The sequence below is a fragment of the Chiloscyllium punctatum genome, chromosome 5 (genome assembly GCF_047496795.1).
Source record: "Chiloscyllium punctatum isolate Juve2018m chromosome 5, sChiPun1.3, whole genome shotgun sequence".
In the NCBI taxonomy this organism is placed as follows: domain Eukaryota; kingdom Metazoa; phylum Chordata; class Chondrichthyes; order Orectolobiformes; family Hemiscylliidae; genus Chiloscyllium; species Chiloscyllium punctatum.
The window spans coordinates 68496163-68520890 of record NC_092743.1 but is presented as its reverse complement, the minus strand read 5'-3'; the positions used below and the strand labels follow the sequence as shown (position 1 = coordinate 68520890).

The window sequence follows — 24728 nt, the reverse complement described above, 5'->3', positions numbered from 1 at the left end:
CTGGTGGTGAGGGAGCGGCGGTGAAGGAGGCCCAGGACCTCCATGTCCTCGGCAGAGCGGGAGGGGGAATTGAAATGTTGGGCCACAGGGCGGTGGGGTTGATTGGTGTGGGTGTCCTAGAGATGTTCCCTAAAGCATTCTGCTAGGAGGTGTCTAGTCTCCCCAATGTAGAGGAGACCGTATCGGAAGCAACGGATACAATAAATGATATTGGTGGATGTGCAAATAAAACTTTGGATGTGGAAGGCTCCTTTAGGGCCTTGGATGGAGGTGAGGGAGGAGGTGTGGGCACAGGTTTTGCAATTCCTGCGGTGGCAGGGGAAGGTGCCAGGACGGGAGGGTGGGTTGTATGGGAGCGTGGACCTGACCAGGTAGTCATGGAGGGAACAGTCCTTGCGGAAGGCGGAAAGGGGTAGGGAGGGAAATATATCCCTGTTGTTAGGGTCTGTTTGGAGGTGGCGGAAATGTTGGCGGATGATTTGGTTTATGTGAAGGTTGGTAGGGTGGAAGGTGAGCACAAGGGGCGTTCTGTCCTTGTTACGGTTGGAGGGGTGAGGTCTGAGGGCGGAGGTGCGGGATGTAGACGAGATGCGTTGGAGGGCATCTTTAACCACATGGGAAGGGAAATTGCAATCTCTAAAGAAGGAGGCCATCTGGTGTGTTCTGTGGTGGAACTGGTCCTCCTGGGAGCAGATCCAGCGGAGGCGGAGGAATTGGGATATATGGGCTGGCATTTTTGCAGGAGGTAGGGTGGGAAGAGGTGTAATCTAGGTAGCTGTGGGAGTAGGTGGGTTTGTAAAAAATGGGGTCAAGTCGGGTCGTCATTAATGGAGATGGAGAGAGCCAGAAAGGGGAGGGAGGTGTCAGAGATGGTCCAGGTAAAGTTAAGATCAGAGTGGAATGTGTTGGTGAAGTTGATGAATTGCTCAACCTCCTCGCAGGAGCACGAGGTGGCGCCAGTGCAGTCATCAATGTAGCGGAGGAAGTACTTACATCCTACTTCATTGAAAAAGGCCAGTATAAATGGAACTTTTATTTTTTAGTCAATTCGTCTTATTTCAACTATATTATCTAACTATTAGTTACGTTCTTTATTGAAGTCTTGGTATTTCACAAACAATTCTATGATGCTGTGAACTGAGCATACAATAGACTTGCTCCATTTTCCTCTGCTCCATAATGTTTAAATTAAAGCTTTTAGTATACAGCATAGGTATACAGTTTCAATAATTGCCAGTAAATGCTTCCTTATGTAAAACTTGCAATAACTTAGATGAACTGAAACTGACAAATAAAACCAAAGAGAAAAATAATGATAGTAAATGTGCCATAGAGTAATAAAACTGAACCAGTCCTCAGTGCATAGTTATGATTCCCATAACAGCACTTAGATGCACTGTTTTATTATAGAGCTCTTGGTGGGCAGACAAAGCTCAAACAACTTCCTGAAAATATTGCTAGGTATGGTTTAATAGTCACTTTTCAAATTGCTTGATTTTGGAACTCATTACTTAGAGTTTGAAAGGTGCATTTAAAGGCCTTGTCAAACTAATTTTTTTTGCAAGAGATGTGATAAATATGTTTTCATTTAGTACTTCATTAGCGGAGGCAAATGTTTAACCAGAGTTGGAGATTTGCATGAAAGACTTGTCATTTGTTTCTTGCCTTCCTTCTCATCATATTGTTTTATGGAGTGTTGCTGTGCCTGAGAAATGTTATGCTTGCTGTTAGAACAGGATGAAGTGATAAGTGCTTTGGCCAATTGCATCATTTGCCAGCTGAATGGTTTAATAACTGAGAGACTGCAGGAGGTCGCTCAAAAAAAGCTGCCAAGAAAACTTTCAATCACTTCTTAGTGGGTGCAAGATGTAGTTCTTCCTGCTTTGCCCCAATTAACCAAAACCAGTTTTGACTTCCCTGCAGCTGATTGCACCTTGGGGCGGGGAGATATTCCAGAGGGTGCAGCGAATTTTTAAGGTGTCTTCTCCCAGCCCAGGCCCAGCAATGAGGTGGCTTTCAACGGCCGGGAATGGAGGTTCAGGCCTGGTGCCTGGCAGGGGGTATCCCAGTGTGGTGGTCTTGTCCTGGAGGGGTGGTCTCAGCCTGGAGTGGTGTTTTTATTCCAGCTTGGAAGTCTCATCATATCAACTCTTCTGCAGTCGCCTCCAGGTATTCCAGCAGCCTGGTGGGTATGTCTTTTCCTTGCTTCAGAGATGGCTTTCAGGGCTTCCAACAGCCCAGTGTAGAGGTTTAGTCATGGCAAGGTGGAGTGATCTGGGCCCAGCATGGCAGCCTAGGCCCTACTCTACCTGACAGTTTTCGCCCAGGTTTCCAGTGTATCCTGAACCCAGAAGCCATTAATGAAGTTTTACTGTTTTATCTTCTTATTTGTGACTTCTATCATTAATTTAGTGCTGTGGTATGGCAAATTATAAACTTTTTATTGTATTTTGTTTAAAAAAATACACATGATTATAAATTGCTATTGCTATCTGTTTCTTTTAAGGTCATGTCCCATCCTCACTGATTTGAAATTACGTGCATTTCAACACCGGAAAACAATCAAATTTCTTACGATTTCACACCTACTGAATTCCTGTACCTACTTGATGCCTGTAAATCATTTAAGGTTCTGGAAGAAACACAAAGGCCCAACTCTCAAATCCTTAGTAACGTTAATCCCATACTTGCATTTATTTCTTTCTATAAAGGCACACTTGAAGAGAAAACCTCTTCAAGTAAATTGCAACTTGCAGGTGTCTTAAGGTGGATATTTTAACTATAAGGATAGCATTAACTATAACTATGTCTCTATTATGGGAAATTTTAAGTATGTTTCTTTAGAAATAAGACAGCTACCCAGATTTTCTTCCACCAAAATTGAGTTATCGATTAGTAATAAATAGAAGAATCATTATGTATAATATAAAACTTTGTTGGCATAAGACAATCACTCCTTGTGTTTTCTTAGGATCTTGGTGTCATTACATTTTCTTTGGCACTTGTGAATGGTGACCTTAGCTAAGGTTAACATGTGAAAGCCCTGAGCTCAAAGATCAAAGGGTTCACAAACCGTACACCTTTGATTGACAACTCAGTAAGTTGATTCCTCAACTGTAGGTTCAGCAAAATGGGATTTCTTTCTCAGGCACTGGGTATGAATTTTGTAAAGAAATTTCAAAGTTATATTCACATTTACAATACCAGGATGTCCCAACATGTTTCATAGCCAATTAATTGCTTTTGAGGTATAGTAACTATTGTACTATAGGGATTGTGTGTTTAGTGGAAGGAGGTTGTTATAGTTTAAAATTCTGTGTTTGAAACGTTTATCTGGCAAATTAAGCTTACACAAGATTTATTGTACTGCAGCCTTATTATGTTCCATAGCAGAACAGGAAAAATTGAATTAATCACTTTGAAAACTGTAGACTGTTCAAATTTTGTGGTTTACATAAGATGGTTTGATCTGTGTTACATTACAGTCTACTTTCCAGGAAAAAAAAGGGAGAGGTAATGTGGCAGCACATATCATAACAGTTCGTTGTTGATTTTTATGTCAATCTTCTGTTAAAATGGGCAGTGTCTCAATGAGATGAGCAATGAATGGCTTCACTCTTTGTCCTCTCTTTCTTTGCCAGATTTTTGTTTGTGGAAAGGATAGAATTGCCAATTCAGTGAATACTGAACCCTAACTATTAACCAGCTGTGGTCATAAAAGAACCAACTGGACAAATTTTCTTTTTATCAATGGAAGAGCTTAGTTTTATTATATTTAAAATGGTGTATGTAAAATATTGTTTTTTCACACACACTCATATCCTTATATTCATCCAAGCTCTGACTAATGGGATCTAATTGTTAACTGCCTCTAAGGCAGAGTACAATCAAGTTAGCAAAAAATATATATTAGCTTCTGGAAGCAAACATATTACAAATACATTTTGACCATATTAAGTAATTAATATGCAATCTGAAAGTTTGTAAATTCGGATTTGCCTTTTTGTTTTCTTATTCTATAATGGGATTACAGGCAAGGCAAATCTATCCAAAGTTGCACTTCAATTGAGTAGCTTGTTGGACCATTTCAGAAAACAGTCAAGAATCAAACTCAAGACTGAGAGATTTGGAGTCATATGTGAGCCAGATAAAGTTAGTTTAGTATCAGACATTTCCTTCCCTGATGGAGACTTAGTGAACTAAATGTGTTTTTACTGTTGCGAATGATTTCACACAGATTTCTATATTGAATGTAATGTCATGGTGTGATTTGAACACGTCTCCAGAGAACTAACATGGATTTTTGGACTACCAGTCCAGTGACATTACCACTATGCCACCCTCTTCTCTATTCCTGGTCTCTGTGTGATTGAAATACTTTGTTATATTAAATTCACAGCTTTTATTAGTTTACTTGTTGAGGTGATTTCATGATGTAAAATGATCCAGGTCAATAGATATCCAGGGATACAAGGTACAAAACCGACCATCAAGCACATTTTCATAATATGTCAATTTTCCTGCTCCTCGGATGCTGCCTGACCTGCTGTGCTTTTCCAGCACCACTCTAATCTAGAGTCTGGTTTCCAGCATCTGCAGTCCTTGTTTTTACCTATAAAACCAGGGATGTACATCTGAGGCTTTATAAAGCTCTGGTCAGACCGTATTTAGAGTATTGTAAGCAATTTTGGTCCCCATACCTCAGGAAGGATGAATTGACTGTGGAGGATGTTCATGAGTTTAGCAGGAAAAGAGTGGATCTAATTGAACCTTACAGAAAACTGAACAACCTGGACAGAGGGATGTGGCAAAATGTTTCCATTGACAGGAGACACTAGGACTGAAGGGCACAGCCTTAGAGTAAAAGAGAACGGAGATAAGGAGAAACATATTCAACCAGAGAATGGTAAATCTATGGAATTCATTGCCACAGAAATCTGTGGAGGCCAGGTCATTGAGTATATTTACGACTGAGATAGATAGGTTCTTAATTATCAAGGAGATCAAGGGTTTTGGGGAGAAAGCAGGAGAATGGGTTGAGAAACTCATCAGTCATGATTGAATAACAGAGCAGACTTGATGGGCCTTATGGCCTAATTTCTGAGGCTCCTATGTCTTATGGTCTTATGTGATGTGCTTTGAATATTACTTTTGACAATTTAGAATACAGGTTTTCTGCATATTTCTTGCTAAGGAAAACTACCAACTAGTCATAAAATCAGCTACTGAGTAACTTGATAACCAAATAATAAGTTCAAATACAATTATAATGTGGCACCTTCAGTCTAAAGTGCATTCCTAAATCGACAGTAGAGAGGCACAGAATGGAAACAGCCCCTTCGGTCCAACCCATCCATGCTGACCAGATATCCCAACCCAATCTAGTCCCACCTGCCAGCACCTGGCCCATAACCCTCCAAACCCTTCCTATTCATATACCCATCCAAATGCCTGTTAAATGTTGCAATTGTACCAGCCTCCACCACTTCCTCTGGCAGCTCATTCCATACACGTACCACCTCTGTGTGAAAACGTTGCCCCTCAGGTGTCTTTTATATCTTGCCCCTCTCACCCTAAACAATGCCCTTTCATTCTGGACTCCCCGACCCCAGGGAAAATACTTTGTCTATTTACCCTATCCATGCCCCTCAATTTTGTAAACCTCTATATGGTCACCCCTCAGCCTCCGACGCTCCAGGGAAAACAGTCCCAAGCCTGATCAGCCTCTCCCTATAGCTCAAATCCTCCAACCCTGGCAACATCCTTGTAAATCTTTTCTGAACCCTTTCAAATTTCACAATGTCTTTCCGATAGGAAGGAGACCAGAATTGCACGCAATATTCCAACAGTGGCCCAACCAATGTCCTGTACAGCCGCAACATGACCTCCCAACTCCTGTACTCAATATTCTGACCAATAATAGAAAGCATGCCAAACGCCTTCTTCACTATTCTATCTACCTGTAACTCCACTTTCAAGGAGCTATGAACCTGTACTCCAAGATCTCTTTGTTCAGCAACACTCTCTAGGACCTTACCATTAAGTGTATAAGTCCTGCTAAGATTTGCTTTCCCAAAATGCAGCACCTTGCATTTATCTGAATTAAACTCCATCTGCCACTTCTCAGCCCATTGGCCCATTTGGTCAAGATCCTGTTGTAACCTGAGGTAACCTTCTTTGCTGTCCACGACACCTCCAATTTTGGTGTCTTCTGCAAATTTAGTAACTGTACCTCTTATGCTCACATCCAAATCGTATATGTAAATGACAAAAAGTAGAGGACCCAGCACCGATCCTTGTGGCAATCCACTGGTCACAGGCCTCCAGTCTGAAAATCAACCCTCCACCACCACCCTCTATCTTCTACCTTTGAGCCAGTTCTGTATCCAAATGGTTAGTTCTCCCTGTATTCCATGGGATCTAACCTTGCTAATCAGTCTCCCATGGGGAACCTTGTCGAATGCCTTACTGAATTCCATATAGACTGGGACTGCCATAGCGTTAAGGGTTTAGATGGAGAGGAATTTGTTCAGTGTGTACACGAAAATTTTCTGATTCAGTATGTGGATGTACCTACTAGAGAAGGTGCAAAACTTGACTTACTTTTGGGAAATAAGGCAGGGCAGGTGACTGAGGTGTCATTGGGGAGCACTTTGGAGCCAGCAACCATAATTCTATTAGATATAAAATAGTGATGGAAAAGGATAGACCAGATCTAAAAGTTGAAATTCTAAATTGGAGAAAGACCAATTTTGATGGTATTAGGCAAGAATTTTCGAAAGCTGATTGGGGGCAGATGTTCGCAGGTAAAGGGGCGGCTGGAAAATGGGAAGCCTTCAGAAATGTGATAACATGAGTCCAGACGAAGCATATTCCTGCTCGGGTGAAAGGAAAGGCTGGTAGGTATAGTGAATGCTGGATGAGTAAAGAAACTGAGGGTTTGGTTAAGAAAAAGAAGGAAGCATATGTAAGGTACAGACAGGATAGATCGAGTGAATCCTTAGAAGAATATTAAGGAAGTAGGAGTATACATAAGAGGGAAATCAGGAGGACAGAAAGGGGACATGAGATAGCTTTGGCAAATAGAATTAAGGAGAATCCAAAAGGTTTTTACAAATACATTAAGGGCAAAAGGGTAACTAGGGAGAGAATAGGGCCCCTCAAAGATCAGCAAAGCGGCCTTTGTGTGGAGTCACAGAAAATGGGGGAGATACTAAATGAATATTTTGATTCAGTATTTACTGTGGAAAAGGATGTGGAAGATATAGAATGTAGGGAAATAGATGGTGACATCTTGCAAAATGTCCGTATTACAGAGGAGGAGGTGCTGGATGTCTTGAAATGCATAAATGCATAAACCCCCAGGACCTGATCAGGTGTACCTAGAACTCTGTGGGAAGCTAGAGAATTGATTGCTGGGCCTCTTGCTGAGATATTTGTATCATCAATAGTTGCAGGTGAGGTGCCAGAAGACTGGAGGTTGGCTAACGTGGTACCACTGTTTAAGAAGGGTGGTAAGGACAAGCCAGGGAACCATTGACTAGTGAGCCTGACGTCGGTGGTGGACAGGTTGTTGAGAGAATCCTGAGGAACAGGATGTACATTTATTTGGAAAGGCAAGGACTGATTAGGGATAGTCAACATGGCTTTGTGCATAGGAAATCATGTCTCACAAACTTAATTGAGATTTTTGAAGAAGTAACAAAGAGGAATAATGATGGCCGAGTGGTAGATGTGGTCTATGTGGACTTCAGTAAGGTGTTCATCAGTAATTGGCTTTTTTTTCAACATTATGATATGGTTACTTATCTCACAGAACAGACTCCCCCTGCCCCTAATAGAAGGTGGGTCTCATAAATGGGTGAAACAGGATTTAGGGGAAGAAGGGATTTATGTCAGAATGATTTTGACACTCTCCTACAACATGTTTGCTTTTCTATGGGCTACCTACCTGGAACACAAACTGCTGGATAGGTTTTGCTTTCAGTCAGGAGAAGACAACTGTGGAGTACATCACAGTAGCAGGTGGATAGTCAGATGGAAAGGGAAAATCTGATGATAGAATTTATTTCAGAGGAATGGATTGAAGGGTAATCTGTGTGTTTTTGAGTACTTCTAATGAGGTTCTGCAAGGCCTTGGTCTTCCACTTGGTCTTTTGTGCCATACATCAATGACATGGACTCAAGAATAATAGTTAACAATTAAAAAATTTTCAGAACCATAAGACCATAAAACATAGGAGCAGAAATTAGGCCATTTAACCCATTAAGTCTGCGCCACCATTCAATCATGGCCAATACATTTTTCAACCCCATTCTTCCACTTTCACCCCATAAACCTTGATCCCCTTGATACTCAAGAATCTAGCTATCTCCGTCCACAGCCTTCTGTGACAATGAATTCCACAGATTCACCAGTTTCTGACTGAAGAAGTTTCTCCTTATCTCTGCTCTAAAGGGTGTTCCCTTTAATCTAAGGCTGTGCCCTTGAGTCCTAGTCTCTCTTACCAATGTCAACATCTTCTCAACATCTCCTCTGTCCAGGCCATTCATATTGTGTGAGTTTCAATTAGTTCCCCCCTCACTCTTCTAAATTCCATTACGTGTAGACCCAGAGACCTCAAATATTCCTCATATGCTAAGCTTTTCATTCCTGGGACCATTCTCATGAACCTCCTCTGAGCAACATCTCTAAACAGATTGATCAGAAAAATAGATCCTGGGCCTTGGATGAGTACATGGCCAGCAACTGTAGCACCTTTCTGGTTACGGTGCTGAGCAGTTAAAAGCTGCCAATTTCTGCTAGCTCAGCAGCTAATGAAAAGGTTTCTGCCCCATGGGGTGCTTGATTGATCCTAGGGTAAGTATACCTCTGGCCAGTTAAGTGACAAATTGGTATTTAATGTTGCAGTGCTTCCCGAAAGCAGCAACTTAGGGCTTTTGTAGGCTCTCCATCCTGTGGTGAGCAGCAATTGCATAACAGAAAAGGATCTGGTGCTTGGGCTGATAGTCTTTTCCAGTCTTTAGTTTTACGAAGAATGAAAAGCGCTGACCTAGGATTTTCACACCCATCTCCAACTGAAATTGTCACAAGAAGCTCAGACTTTGCACATCGGAATAAAATTCTTGACTAAACTAGGGGCGTGTCAACTATTAACCAATACCAATATAGTATTTACCCTGTTGTCTAAAGTTACCATATAATAGCAAGAATTACTTTGTTAAATAAGTAAAATTGTGTGAACTTTCCTCCAAAATTGTTACAAATTTTGCAACCAAGCAAACATTGGTCATTTTATTTCTGATTATTCTCTTGAGTTTTAATATGTCAACATGTAGCATATCAGGAAATTGAGCATTGTAATTTTTGCATTTGTTTGGAGGGTTAGCAATGTTTTTCACTGTGAGACATAGTTATTTAAACAAAGTCTGTATCAACAAAATGCAATCCTTCTGTCTGGCTGTGGTCAGAAATAATGAGTAAGCATTTGCTGTCAAGATAAATGTCACTTACCATTATTATTAGTGCACATCTTCCCTCTCAAATGTCCAAATGTTGTTGGGGATTGCACCACTTCACTATTAGCTTCTCAAACAGGTAGGCCTTAATAACAACAATTATGAAGTTGCAGTACTTGTGCAGTTGTTAAATACACAGCACAGAAAGTTTAGACTTGTCCCTTTCAGCACTGTCCTGTTAATGATGTGATCTGGTAAGTATTGTCAATCAACCTCACTTTTACTGAAAATAGTAGTTCCAAGATTAGAGTCTTATTTTTTTGGTTTGCTTTAGGCATGTTAAAGTTGTGAAATTCTAAATTGATTTTGTTTTTCATTTTATTTTTCTATCTCTTGATCCAAACTTGTTTTCCAACTTTTCATTTTCTAGATCTTATTTGGTACTAAATTCATTCACTTGAATTTACTCTTCGTTCTGAGCCTTTTGCGCTATTGTTTTCATAATTCTTCATTGTCACCAGTTAAAGAAAGACATATCGACTTGGTCTGTTCACTTGTGTACCAGATACCCTGTTTCTCTCAATGCAAAATGATCAGTCTGAACTTACCACAACATAATCAGAAACCTAGATGTTTTTGGCCAGGCCTAATGGAAGATATTATTATATGCCCTATCAAAGCAAATTATGGCCCAATGAACAAACTTTTCTGGGGAATGTTGCTATTGTCATAGAATATTAATATCATAGGAACTCATGAATAGTGCAAAGGGAAGAATAAATTATTAATTATGCCACTCCATGTTTTCCTGGAATTTTAAATCACACGACTATGACTCTCACCAAAGATGATCAGAATTTTCATAGTCCTGCTCCTGTTAAAATTAACAATGATTAAAATATTCCTTCATTTATTAATACACAGCAACTTAGGACCTAAACATAATTGTACTGGTAGCCTAATAATGGCAAAAATTTATTTCTTCAAGACTGGCATGCAAAAAAAGAAAGCTGATATCAAATTGTATTCCACAGTGTTGTCTATGCTTTACTTTGAAACTTGTTCCTATAATTTAGTAATGCAGCATTATTGTGAGAAAGTCTCAAATCAAAACAGAACTTTGTTATACTTTCATTAATTTAGATGATTATTTTGTTTTTTAGTTGAGTTAGTTAATTTCTTTGTTTTTCTTTGGTCAGAGGTATATGCATATGATAGCAGATTGGTATTTGACATACACATTAACTATAGTTAGAAATTCGTTTAGTGATTTAAACTCTGATTTTCTGAAATTCTCCTGTGGGTTCTAGTGATAAAATTCCATCACTGCAGCTCCTAAATTAATGTTGATCTTGTTATTGCAGGATAAAGTCATCAGATCCCTATTATTGTCATGCTATATACTTTTAATACTAAAAATATGAAAATGAAGAGCATTTCCAAACTTTTTAGACTTTAGTGAGTCCACGACCAATATCAGTACACTGCTCGTAGTTGTTTGTGGAATCACTAGACTTGCTTCGACTGTCTGCTATATCAACTGATGTATTGTTGTCATCTGTAGCAATGTTCCCTCTAAGCCAGGCGGCCTCAACCAGTTCCAGAGAACACTTTCTGAAGAGCATTACTTCAGTTTCTCCCTTCACTAATGCTGCCAGACCTCCTGAATTTCTCCTGAACTTTATAGTTGTTTCAGATCTTCAGTATCCACAATATTTTGCTTTTATCAATAAATATTTTACTACCCTACGTTTGTACCTATACCAGAATATGCTGCATAGGACTGGACTTCATGAAATACCTCAAGGAGACAATTCACTATGAACACAAAATTGAAAAGATAACCCATGGCTAACAGATATGTTTTTTTCCTTTAATTGCTGCTCATTCGATGTTGAATACATCTCTTACCAGTTGTGCTCTGAACAGGTTTGCTCAGTCAAGTCTGAACAATAGCTTTTACTGTCTATAACAATTGTTTCCTGTGTTCTACAAGCCATCAAAAGGATTGTATAGCATTTCAGACTTGGTTTCTATCTTAAAACTGCTTTACTGAATGGATAGAAATTTGCATAGTAATTCTATCGTGTACAAAACATAAATGCTAATGTATTTTTCATAGAAAAAGACATAAATATTTCAGTACCTGAAATAAATTACCATGTTGGCAACCATTGTTTCCCAATTAATGGCAGTATTTGAGCAACTGGAGCATGACAATCTACTGAGAACAATAATAGAGTTCAAAGAAGTAATGACTTTTAAATGTCCCTCACAAATCTGCAAGGCTATATAAAATATTCTTTTAGATGCAGCAACCAAATAATAAACATGACACTAACCACAAATAATTATTCTTCCACTTAACCTCAACAGTGACATGTGATTAACTGACTTTGACAGTAAGGCAGTATTTGACAGAATGCGGTGGCAAGGAACCTTAAAATTGTAGTTCGTGGGAATCGGGGAGGAGAACTAATTACAATCATGACGAGCACGAAGGAAGATAGTTGTAGATGTCAGAAGCCAACCATCTCACCCCTAAGACGTCATTGTTAGATTTCCTCAGTGCAATGTCCAAGGTCTAACATCTTAAGTTGCTTCAAAAATAACATTCTGTCCAAAATGTGATCAGAGAAGCTGGTGCATGTGTGCTTTTCAGTATGATTTACAATTCTTTGGAAAGAAAAACAGTCTATCTGTGTACAGCAGGACCTTCAAAACATTCAGGCTTGGAAGCTGATAAAATGGCAAATAATAATTGTGCCACACAAGTAGCAGGAATTATCCTCCCCAATAAGATAAAATCTAAACTATTTCCCTTGATGAGGTAAAAACAATGACTGCAGATGCTGGAAACCAGATTCTGGATTAGTGGTGCTGGAAGAGCACAGCAGTTCAGGCAGCATCCAAGTAGCTTCGAAATCGACATTTCGGGCAAAAGGGGCTTTTGCCCAAAACGTCTATTTCCCTTGATGGCATTGTAATGGCTGAATCATTCCCATGATCAACATTCTTGGAGTTAGAGCTTTGATTAGTTGAAACTATGACATTATTGCAATTATGGAGACTTGGCTGAAAGAGGGACAGGCCTGGCAGCTGAATGTGTCAGGATTTAGATGTTTCAGGTGTGATAAAAGGGGATGTAAAAGGGGTAGGGGAATCACATTCCCGATAAAGGAGTACCTCACAGCTGTATGAAGAAAAATGGGTAGAACTCAGGAATAGGAAAGGTGAAATTCCAACACTTGAGGTCTACTACAGGCCTCCCAATAGCCAGTGGGAGGTAGAAGAAAGAATATATAGACGCATTTTGGAAAGATGTAGGAACAGCAGGGTTGTTGTGGTGGGTAATTTTAACTTCCTCTATATTGATTTGGACTCATTTTGTACTAGGGGCTTGGATGGGGTAGAATTTTGAAGGAGAAAGTGAGGACTGCCGATGCTGGAGATCAGAGCTGACAATGTGTTGCTGGAAAAGCGCAGCAGGTCAGACAGCATCCAAGGAACAGGAGAATCGACGTTTCGGGCATGAGCCCTTCTTCAGGAATGAGGAAAGTGTGCCAAGCAGGATAAGATAAAAGGTAGGGAGGGGAGGCATTGGAAATGCGATAGGTGGAAGGAGGTTAAGGTGAGGGTGATAGGCCGGAGTGGGAGTGGGGGTGGGGGCAGGGGCGGGGGCGGAGAGGTCAGGAAGAAGATTACAGGTTAGGAAGGTGGTGCTGAGTTCGAGGGTTGGGACTGAGACAAGGTGGGGGGAGGGAAAATGAGGAAACTGGAGAAATCTGAGTTCATCCCTTGTGATTGGAGGGTTCCTAGGCGGAAGATGAGGTGCTCTTCCTCCAGCCATCGTGTTGCTATGGTCTGGTGATGGAGGAGTCCAAGGACCTGCATGTCCTTGGTGGAGTGGGAGGGGGAGTTGAAGGGGGACTTCAGAAGTGAGCTGGTAAAATGGATACAAAACTGGCTTAATCATCGAAAAAGGAACAGTGGAAGGATGTTTTTTGAAGTGCAGGGTTGAGAGTTGTGGTGTTCCACAGGGATCAGTGCTGGCACCTCTACAGTTCATGGTCAATATAAATGATTTGGAGGAAAACATAGCTAGTCTAATTAGCAATAATTAAACTATACAATACGAAGATTGTAGACAATACAAAGATTGATGGAGTTGTAGATAGTGAGAAGGATTGTCAGAGGATACAGCAGGATAAACAGTAGTTGAAGGTATGGGCAGAAAAATGGCAGATGGAGTTTAATCCAAACATATGTGCGGTGATGCATTTTGAAAGGTCGAGTACAGGTCAAAATTATACAGTGAATGGCAGAGTTCATTGGAGTATTGATATGCAGAGGGATCTGGGTGTGCAGGCCCACAGATTACTGGAGACATCAGCGCAGATAGATAAGGTAATAAAAAAAAGGCCTATGGTATGCTTGTTTTCATTGAAAGGATGATTGTGTGTAAGAATAGGCAAGTTATGCTGAAGCTTTATAGAACTTCACTTGAACCACATTTGGAATATTGCATACAGTTCTGGTTACACACTACCAAAAGGATGTTGAAGATTGGCAACTGTACAGTAAAGTTTTACTCAAATGTTGCCTGGTATGGAGGATTTTAGCTATGAAGAAAGGTTGGATGGACTGTGATTCTTTTCACTGGAACACAGGAAGTTGAGGGGCAACCTGATAGAAGTCCACAAGGTTGTAAATGGCATAGATAAAGTGGAAAGAATGTTTTTTTTCCCAGGGTGGAAAGGTCAACTGTGAGGAGACCAGAGGTTCAAGGTGGGGGGGAAGCTCTGCAGGTGCATGCTTTAAAGGAGATGAGTGGAGTAAGTTTTTTTACACAAAGGATGGTGAGTGCCTGGAACCCGCTGCCAGAGGAGGTTGTGGAAGCAGACACAATAGTGGCATTTAGGAAGCACCTGAATAGGTAGGGAATAGAGAGATATGATCTTGTAAGACAGTTTGAGTATGGAAGGACAAAATGTGTCAGTGCAGGCTAGGAGGGATAAAGGGCCTGTACTTGCTGTATGTTCTTTGTTCTTTGAGTTACTGTTTGCCCGAAACTGAATTGGAACAGCGCCCATAACGACTGTGCATGGGTGAGCAGGTCAGAGGCAGGGAATTCCATGGTAAATAACTTAGACCTTGACATCTTAAGGACTGTTCACTTTCCACTCAATAGACTGTGCATGTACTACATAAGAAATGGGATTTTTGTATTAGCCAGAAATGATCACAAACAAAGCAGGTAAACAAATCATAGAGTCACTACAGTGTGGAAAAAGGCCATTTGGCCCAACACTGACCCTTGGAAGAGTATCCCACTCAGAACCATCCCCATCCCCTCTAGCCTATTTACTTTACATTTCCCCTGACCAATGCACCTGACCAGCACATCCCTGAATGCTATAGGCAATTTAGCATGGTCAGTTCACCTATCCTGCACATCTTTGGACTGTGAGAATGTGAGGGCTGCAGATGCTGGAGATCAGAGTCAAAACTGTGGCGCTGGAAAAGCACAGCTGGTCAGGCAGCATCCAAAGAGCAGGAGAGTCAGAATTTCGAGCATAAGCTCTTCATCAGGAATGGACTTTGGGCTGTGGGAGAAAACCAGAGCACCCAGAGTAGGCATGGAAAGAATGTGCAAACTCCACACAGACCCAAGGGATCGAACCTGGGTCCCTGGCACTGTGAGGCAGTAGTGCTAACCACTGAACCACCATAAATGAATTTTAATAACCATGAAACCAGCAAAGTCCAGAGCTCATTGTTATTACTCTATTTATTTTCAATCAAAGTTATTCCAAATTTACAATTAATTATTAGGGAAGAAATAGTTTCACTGAGTGCTGATCAGTAATGATTCTCTGGAACAGACAACACCCTGGGGCATGTGTCATGTGGCATGCACAGAGTCCTTCAGAGATACACATGATGACTCATGGGGCTGTCGGCTCCCAGTCAATCAACATAATGCAAAAAGCAGTGCAATCTAAACAAATGTTTATTTATTCTGATAAGGCTGACAGCTAGCATTCAGTTTCATTGGTATCGATCTAATATTTGCCAGGGAATCAAATGCACGGGCATCTCTTGCTGCTCCAACACAGTTACCTCAGCTATCTTTCAAAGACACTCCTTGGCCTCCTCTTTTCCTCATGTACAGAAGCAACAACATCCAAATTGAAAGCATTGTATCAGTATTTCACATGTATGCTGATGCTACCAGTTCTACTTCACCACCACCTCTCTTGATTCATCATTGCTATTAAATTTCATCCTGCTTCTCTGTCATCCAGTCCTGGATGAGCATAAATTTCCTTCAATTGACTATTATGAAGTCTGAAGTCATTGTTTTCAGTTCACATTCCAAACCTCTTCTCTAGTTACTGACTGCACCCCTCTTCTTGGTAATGCCTGAGACTAAATCAGATTGTTCAGAGTCTTGGTGTCACAATTGGCCCTTACATAAATTTCTGACAACGTATTTGCACCATCACTAAAGACCACTTTTTTCACCTCTGTAATATTGCCTGAATTCACCTGTGCCTCAACTCATCTGTTCCTGAAAGTCTTATTTATGCCCTTGTTAGGCTTCATTAATGGAGTACAAGAGCAGAAACTTAACAGGCACTGGTTAGATTTCATCTGGAGCATTTTGTACAGTTTTGGGTGCTACACTATTGGAATGATGTGAATTCATTGGAGAGAATGCAGAATACATTTCCTGTGATGATTCCAGGGTCAAGAAAATTAAGTTATGAGGAAAGATTGAAGAAATTGGGACTGACTTCCTTGGATGAGTGTGAACTTAGAGGAAATTGATAGAAGTTATCAAAAGCATGACAGGTCTGACACATAGATAAAAAGAAACTGTTGCCATGCTTAAAGAATTGAGGACCCGGAGATACAGTGTTAATGAAATTGCAGAAGATGCAAATGTGAGGTGAAAAAAACTATTTCATTCCGCAAATAGTTAGGGTTTGGAATGCACTCCCTGGTAATGTGGTAGAGGCAGGTTCAACTGAGGCATTCAAGAGAGAACTGATGATTAACGAATTTTGAGAAGATTTGTTGCTCCGGTTGACATACTGGATGTAGATTTGCTTGCTGAGCTGGAAGGTTCATTTTCAGACATTTTGTCACCATACTAGGTAGCATCTTCAGTGACCCTCCAGATGAAGCACTGCGCTTTGGGTTGGTGATGTCAATTCCTATGGTGATGTCATTTCCTGTTCTTTTTCTCAGGGGGTGGTAAATCGAGTCCAAGTCAATGTGTTTGTTGCTTGAGTTCCAGTTGGAACTTCCAACCGGAACTCTATTAACAAATAAATTGACTTGGATCCAATTTACCACCCCCTGAAAAAAAGGAAATGACATCACCAACCCAAAGAAACCCAAATATATAAATAGAAAGCAGGAATCATCAGCAGTGTTTCATCCGGAGACTCACGGAAAATATTACTTAGTATGGTGATGAAATGTCTGAAAATAAACCTTCCAGTTCAGCGAACAAACCTACATCCAGAGCACTAATGATTATTTGAGGAAAGAATTGCAGGGAAAAGACTGAAGTTTAGCCCTAAATTAAAATACCCAGTAAGCCAGTCTGATAGGCCAAATGGATCCCTCTGCACTGTAACATGTGTGTGATTTTGCTGTGTCTAGACTTGACTATTCTGATGCACTCCTGGCTAGTGTCCCAGATTCAGTCTTTTGTACACCATATGTTGTCAAAGATCTTGCTGCTGGTGACTTAACTTACAATGCCATTCAGCCATCATCACTACATTAGGTCCCAAGAAAACCAGGTTTAGGAACCCTCATTCTTGCAAATCCTTTTTTGGTCTAACTATTGCTTATCTTTGTAACTTCTCTAACTTTACAACCCACTTCATTAATCTAATCCTGGCCCCTTGAGCATCCTTAATTTGAATTGCTCCACCTTTGATGCTTTTAGCTGGCTATGCTCTAAGCTCTATAATCACCTCTGATTCTATAGATCCCTTCTCTCAAGACAGTCTTCATTCTTCTATCTCTTTGACCAAGTTTTATAGTGTAATATTCCTGTAAAGTGCCTTGTAATGCAAAATAAATTGTTGCTGGTGTACCATTTTTTTCTTTTGTTGAGATTTGTCAGAAAGCAGTTTAAAATTTCTGTCCATTTTTGGTATTTGATAGATTTCATTTTAAAATAATCGGACAAATTGTTCATATTCTTTGTTCCTTCTTTTGTCATTTGAGAAGGTCATTTTTCCCAGATTAGATTTCATTGATGTAGTACAGTGCCTGTCGCTGACCTACCGGTGATCAGAGTCCATCAGGGCTGTGGTGGGGAATGTTAGCAGGAAAAAATGGACAAAGGTAGCCCCAAAGGGGTAGGAAGATGAAGAGGAAAATCGAGCTGTTGAAACTGCTACTGGTTGAATGGCTGTCCGATTAGACCCTCCAAGGATGTTAAGAGAGGCACATAAACTGACAATGGGTTTATTCAAAGGGGATTCAAGACTAGAATAGCTACAACAGTGTATAAAGGCCAAGGAGTCATTGGCTTAGCTAAAGGTAATATGACAAGAATCTGTAAAGGGAAAATAGGACCTGAGAGGAGCTATGAGAAAAATAAATGATTGTAGAAAGTAATGGACTTGATTTTGCATTGGCAGCGAAAATACACATGCAAATAGACAAAGAGGGAATTGCATTGCAAATGCATATCAAAGATTTGAAAAGAAAAAAATCTAATTTCTGTCATACACTCATTATTTGAATGTTGCCATAAAATATTACAATATCAAATTATCCAACTGTCAGCACATGGGTATAAAACCTCACCAGTTCTGTAATCTCATCAAATATTTAAGCAGTGTCCAAAGCAAGGCCTATAAACCTGACAGATTTTAAAATTATTTTCTCCTGCATCTCTCCCACTGTGCTTTACAGGGTCTTCAACACTGTTTTTTTCCCCCAATTTTCAAGTTGTTTATTGGTTAAATGTCTTAACCCTTGGTTTATGATGAGTCCCTAATGGTTTATTGGTAAAACTGTTGGGCCTGTTTGCTGGTTTGTATTGACTCTGAGAGACAGCAAGTTATCAACTGTATGCCAAATACTGTGGGTGCTGGAAATCTAAAACACACAGAGAATGCTGGAGAAGATCAGCAGGTCTGGCACAGTCTGTTGAGAGAGAAACAGCATTGTGCTCTGAGTTCAATATGACTCTTCTTCAGAACTGAGCGATATTAGAAATTTTTTGTTTACATGCGTAAGATAGAGGTGGAGTAGGGATGAAATGAGCAAATGGTGTAGAGGTACAGGCCAAAAGATGTTGAGAACTGCAGGTGTGACATTGGCTGCCTTAAATTCCCTGCTACCATCATTCACTCTAATCTACCTCTCTCTGAATTTGCTGCACTCCATTTTGTCAGGTCCAATCCTGATTTTGTAATCAAAACTGCTGATAAGGATGGCGCTGTTGTCATCTGAGGCTGAGGGCCTACTCTCAGACACTTCTTCCTATTTTCTGCTGGACCATGACTCCATCATTGATCAACAAGCTGTTATTTCCAGGAATGCCACTGACCTAATCTCCTCTGGATATCTCCCCTTCATTGCTTCCCAACTCATAGACCCCAGGTAGAACCCATGTTTCTATCTCTTCCCCAAAATCCACAAAGAGAACTGCCTTGACAGATCCATTTTTTTTTCCTGTTCTTGCCCCACCTGAACTTACTTCTTCCTATCTTGACTCTATGTCATGCATGCTTTCGCTGCTCAGTACTTTGATTATAGAAGTTGGGCAGCCATGTTGAGGTTGTACATGACATTGGTGCAGCCTCTTCTGGTGTACTGTGTCCAGTTCTGGTCATAGTGTTATAGGAAGGATATTATTAAGCTGGAGGGAGTTCTTTCTCCGTAATGTTGATGGTGCCTTTGCTGTTGTAATGTTGAACTTTTAACATATTGCTTTATTTTTCTATCTTCTATTTTGGACCTAAGATTTTGTACCTAGCTACTTTTGTACCTGAGATGTTGCCAGGAATGGCAACTCATTACACTTTTCACTGTACTTGAATACAAGTACAATAAAATCTAATTCTATACTAACTCTATTCTAATTCTACTTTTTCATCAACAGAAGGTTCCCTTCCATTGTCATTGACAGGCCCTCAGCCCTGTCCAACCCATTTCCTGTCCTCACCTCTCTTCCTTCCCAGACAATGATAGTTTTCTTCTTGTCCTCAATTTTTACAAAACTGGTCTATGCATTTAAAGGATCATCCTTAGCCATTTTTGCTACATGCAGCATGATGTCACCACCAAACACATCTTCCCGTCTCCTTCATGGTCACCTTTCTATCGGGACCATTCCTTCCATGACACCCTGGTCTACTCCTCCATCATACCTCCTCATTCCCCCATGGCACCTTCCATTGCAATTGTGGAAGGTGTATCACTTTACCATTCATCTCCTCCCTCACTATTGTTCTAGGCCCCAAACACCTCTTCCAGGTGAAACAATATTTCAGTTGTAGTTATTTCAATCTATTGTACTGCATTCTCTGTTCACTAATGTCATCTCTTTTGCATTGATGAGACAAAAGGCTTGCGGAAAACCTCTGCCCTGGCTGTAGGAATGACCTTAACGTTTCCGTCATCGGTTTGCTTCAGTGTTTCAATGAAGTACAACACAAGCTTGGGGAACAGCACCTCATTTTCCACACAGGAACATTAGGGCCTCTAAATCTCAGCATTGAATTCCACAGTGATGTTTGTTCTTCATTTTCCTCCATCCACTTCCCAAACAGCCTTATCTTGTTTCCTTTGTTCTCAGTTAAGAAGACCCATTCTCTTCCTTTTCCATCTTAATTTCCAACCACTTCATTTGTTTTTTTTCTCTTTCACTACCATTAACAATCATTTTGTGTTTTACATTGGACACTATCTGTTTCCTTCACCTCCCACACCTCTGTTGTAAATGCTAAAGCAATCATTTTCCAATCCCTTTCTGACAAAGAGTCATTTGGACTCAAAATGTTAACTATGTTCTCTGTGTACTGATGCTGCCAGACATGTTAAGTTTCTTTAACAATCTTTGTGTTTCTTTTAGCTCAGATGTGATTATTTGCTGTTGTTGCAGGAGGTCAACACCCCTCTGATAATTAAAACTGAAACACTCAGAGAAGATAACCTCGCCTCATAATCTGATTTTAAAAAGTGTGAAAAGTGATATAATCTACCTCTTACCCCAATCCATTATAAAGACGTGGTTAAATGAAATGAAATCCTTCCACCCACTCAATAATTAACAAGTAACAATTTATTTATCTAACTTCAACAGTGAACAGATTAACCAAATTACTAATCAACTGAACAATCCCTCTCTAACTACCTATTCCCGAAAAAGAAAAGCTCCTAATAGGATGCTGTTCGAATAAATTCAAATCCCACTTACATTGCAAAACAATAAATTAAAACTTAGTTTCTCAAACTTCACACAGAATGTGCCTTCGGAAATGCTCCTTCATCTCTCTCGTCTTTCTTTTGCTGATTCTGCTGGCAGGGATGTTTCCTCTATAATTTCTTCGGTTCTGAACACCTCTCTCCACTGAATTCTGGTGTCAGGAAGATTATCTAAGAGTGCTGGGTACTTTTATGAACAGATGGTGCTTTTTTTTTCCTTGAGCTGGAAAGTTCTTATCTCTTCAGATGGCATTTGGCTCGCCCCAATTTTCAAAATGCCCACACCTTTTAAATCCTTGATTAACTACTCATTTCTTTACAATCAGATTGGTTCAAGGTTGTCAATACCATCAGATTTAAATTTGACAGCTTTTCAGTTTCTAAGGGTTTGGTTTAAATTAATTGGCTGAGTCCAGCTTGTTGCCAAAACATCAAAGCAAGACTGATGTTTTGCCTGCAAATTGTAACTCCCTTCGAAACACTTGTTTCAGTTTTGGGGCTTTCTGTACAATGCTTGCAAACTTCCACACACAGGCAAAGCACAATCTCTTAAAGGGACCATGTACTGCCTTTCAATTCATGAGTATTCCACACAACTTTGTAACACTATATTGAGGATCTCTTCAATGGGCTGTTCTTTCTCCTTTGAAATCAGCATTTCCAAATTAGTACAAAGAAATGTGGATGCTGAAGATATGAAATAAAAACAGCAATTGTTGGTGAAACTGAGTAGGTCTAGCAGCATCGATGGAGAAAGCGAAGAAGAGTTAGCATTTCGAGTCTGGTGACTCTTCATCAGTTAACTCTGCTTTCTCTCCACAGATGCTGTCAGATCTGCTGAGTTCCACCAGCAATTTCTGTTTTTATTTCATACTTTCCAACTTTGTTTTCAACTTAATTGGTGCCATAGCTATGTCCTCCTGACTAATCCTGTATCTTAGACCTCAGTTAATATGAGACACTTTTTGCAAAGAATGCCAAGCTGGATCCTCCTGTTTCCATTTCTGACATACCTAATTTTGGCCCTCAGAGGATAGAGGTAGGACCTGATTCGTGCAGAAGAGAAACCCAAAGTTAGCAAGGCCATTTGAACTGCATACTGATTTCAAACATAGCTTATTTCAGCGACTGTGTGGGAGTCATGAATTTATGCAGTGGAAGGACACAGACTTAAAGGTTTGATTAGGTCTGAATAACAGATTGATTTGTAATTTTGTTTTAATCATCTGCTTTTTAAATCTAAAAGAAAAAGCTGCAACGAGGGTTAAAAAAAGTTGGACTGCTTCGATTGACAGGCTAGAGAGTCTAACAGCTTCTGAAGCAGCTGGGATGAAGTCTCAGCAAAGGAAGGCAACAAGCCACAACACTCACCTTGCCCCGTGGTCACCAATATGCTGCTTCTGAGATTGGCAGCCCAACTCTACCCTGCTACCTGGAATGAAAATTTTACATTTTGGCATACGTTTTACTGAGCTGGGTCAGCAGATTGGGAATTTTCCGCACTGAAGCTGCCCTCTTCAATATCAAAAGTCAGGCACTGTGTGGCCTTTTGGCACTTGTTCTTATATATCATTTTGGTGATGGCATCATTCCAACATTTGGCACTGTATTGGTACACCATTTGGTAATGGCCAGTCACCTCGCTGAACCTTACTTTCATAACCAACTGTTTGCTTCTCTATGTATTATTTTAGTATTTTCAGTGCAATCAAGATTCTGTCTCAGTCACTGAGTAGAAAACACCAACAGCCCTGTTCAAACCTTAATTTTCCAACAAAATGATATATTATTTCTCAATGAAATAAAAATTCACTAGTTCAAAGTACTTTTAAATAACCTGAATATAAATTATTGAAATGAAATTCAGATTTCAGTATATTAAATAAAAATAATTCATTATTCTGAATTAACTTTATTAATTTCCCTCAGTAAGTTGGTTTTTAAACATATGCTAGATCAACTGATTATTTCCTTTCATAACCATCCTAAACTACATAATAAGTAGAAAGCCATTGAAGCAAGACAGTACTTGAACATTGAGTTAACAGATAATTTATGACCTTAACCATGTTTCACATTCAACAAATGATTTCCCTTCATTCAAATTATTTCTTGGTCTACTAATATAGAAATTGTTATAGATGGTTAATTCTCTAATGGAATCTGTAATGAAGTTTCAATAGACAAATTATTTAAATTGGAGATAATTTGTTGATGTATCTCAATCTTTCCTTACAATGTCTTACAAAATAAACTAGCACTTCTTATGCTTCTTAAAAAAGGAAAGAAATGTGGCTGATGTAAGTTTATGCTCCTTTTTCTCCTCCTTGATGTAGCTATGGTTCCTAGCAACAATCCCTTATTTCTACTGCAGTCTGCCATTTCTGTCTGTGTTACGCATGATTGTTATGTTTTAAACTTTTATTAGTAGTCAAGTATTAAGCTAATTTGCTGATCAGAATACTGGCAGGAGTAAACCTGCAATTTACTGCTTGCCTGATTTTATTTTCAGTTGAAGGCAATGAAAAGTAAATTGGGCAGTCAGTATAATCCCCTCAAAGTTTGCGGGACTAGTAAAATTAAAAATAATAAGTTCTTTCAGATCTCTAAGCTCAATTTCTTGTTGCTTGCAACAACAATAAATTCCTCTCATTCAAGAGTCACATGCCATTTCGACACCTCTTTCACTGCAATCAGCAAGACTTTTTTTGTCTTTTCTCACTGAATTAACTGCATAGAGGCCGGTATCCTGTTACCAAGTTACCCTTTATTTATCTGTGCACAGTCCATGGGATTGGCTCAGTCAGCTCAAAGCCCATTTCTAGACTGAGGAGACCTTTTGAATCGCTTGTTTTTATTTGTCAGCCAGGCCTCCCTGTTTGACGTGGGTAAAAAACCTCAGTCAAGGATCTCATAGTCAATGAGATCCATATGGCCACATCCACAGGGTCTCAAACACAAGATTCACCTTCCACATTTCAAAAATTATTATTTTCATGTGTATTTGTTTTTTTCAGGTAGTTGTATGTTGATGTCAGGTCTTTCATCCTTCCTTCATTCCCTTTTTGTTTCTCCCTTCCTGTATGCCTTCATGTCCTAGGCTGATTCCCACTTGCAGGAACATGGTTTGCTATTACATTTTTAAATACAGCCTGGATTGTTGACTGCTCTGGAATGAACTTTCCAGCTTTTCTGTCAAACGAGGTTTACAACTGCTGCATGTTGTATGAATGAAAGTCAAAAGGAGAAGCCACAAATATGTTCCAAGTGCTGAATCCAGATTTCAGCTTCTCCTGATTTATTTCATAGCTCTCTATTTTTCTCATTATTGAAAAAAATTGGTGAACAATGTTTGAATCATGCTTCACTCTCTAGTCTTTGTACGTCTAATTTACTGGATTACAGGGGTTGAATTTATATACTATGTTCAACATGTTTCCTGGGCCATCATGAGCAAATAACTTTGTGGTAAAAGCAAGAGAATGAGCTGTTCCATGCTAAAATTAGTTCAATTTTTATGTTTTTTGGCCTACTCTGTGTCAATCACATATGGTATAATAAATGTTGCAGCTCCAAGTTTCCTTGTTTTGCACCTGCAATCCACCTAGGTAGAGAATGAGAAGGCACAGCAGCTGACAATATTATGTGCGACTAGCAGAGTTCAAGACGTTTATGAGTCTGGAGAGATGAATGAGTGATTTCTTCAGCTGGGCGAAAAAGTTTTGCTCTGGTTCTTTTTTTAACCATTTCTCTCTATTCTTATTTTGCGCTGATCGTCACACCAGCAAGAGTATTTAGCC

General features: G+C 39.8%; 1 protein-coding gene across 2 annotated transcripts in view; it reads left to right on the top strand.

Moving 5' to 3' along the window:
• Window positions 1-24728, top strand: part of LOC140477143 (peroxidasin homolog) — a 583119-nt gene that overhangs the window by 410707 nt on the left and 147684 nt on the right. The window lies entirely within an intron of this gene.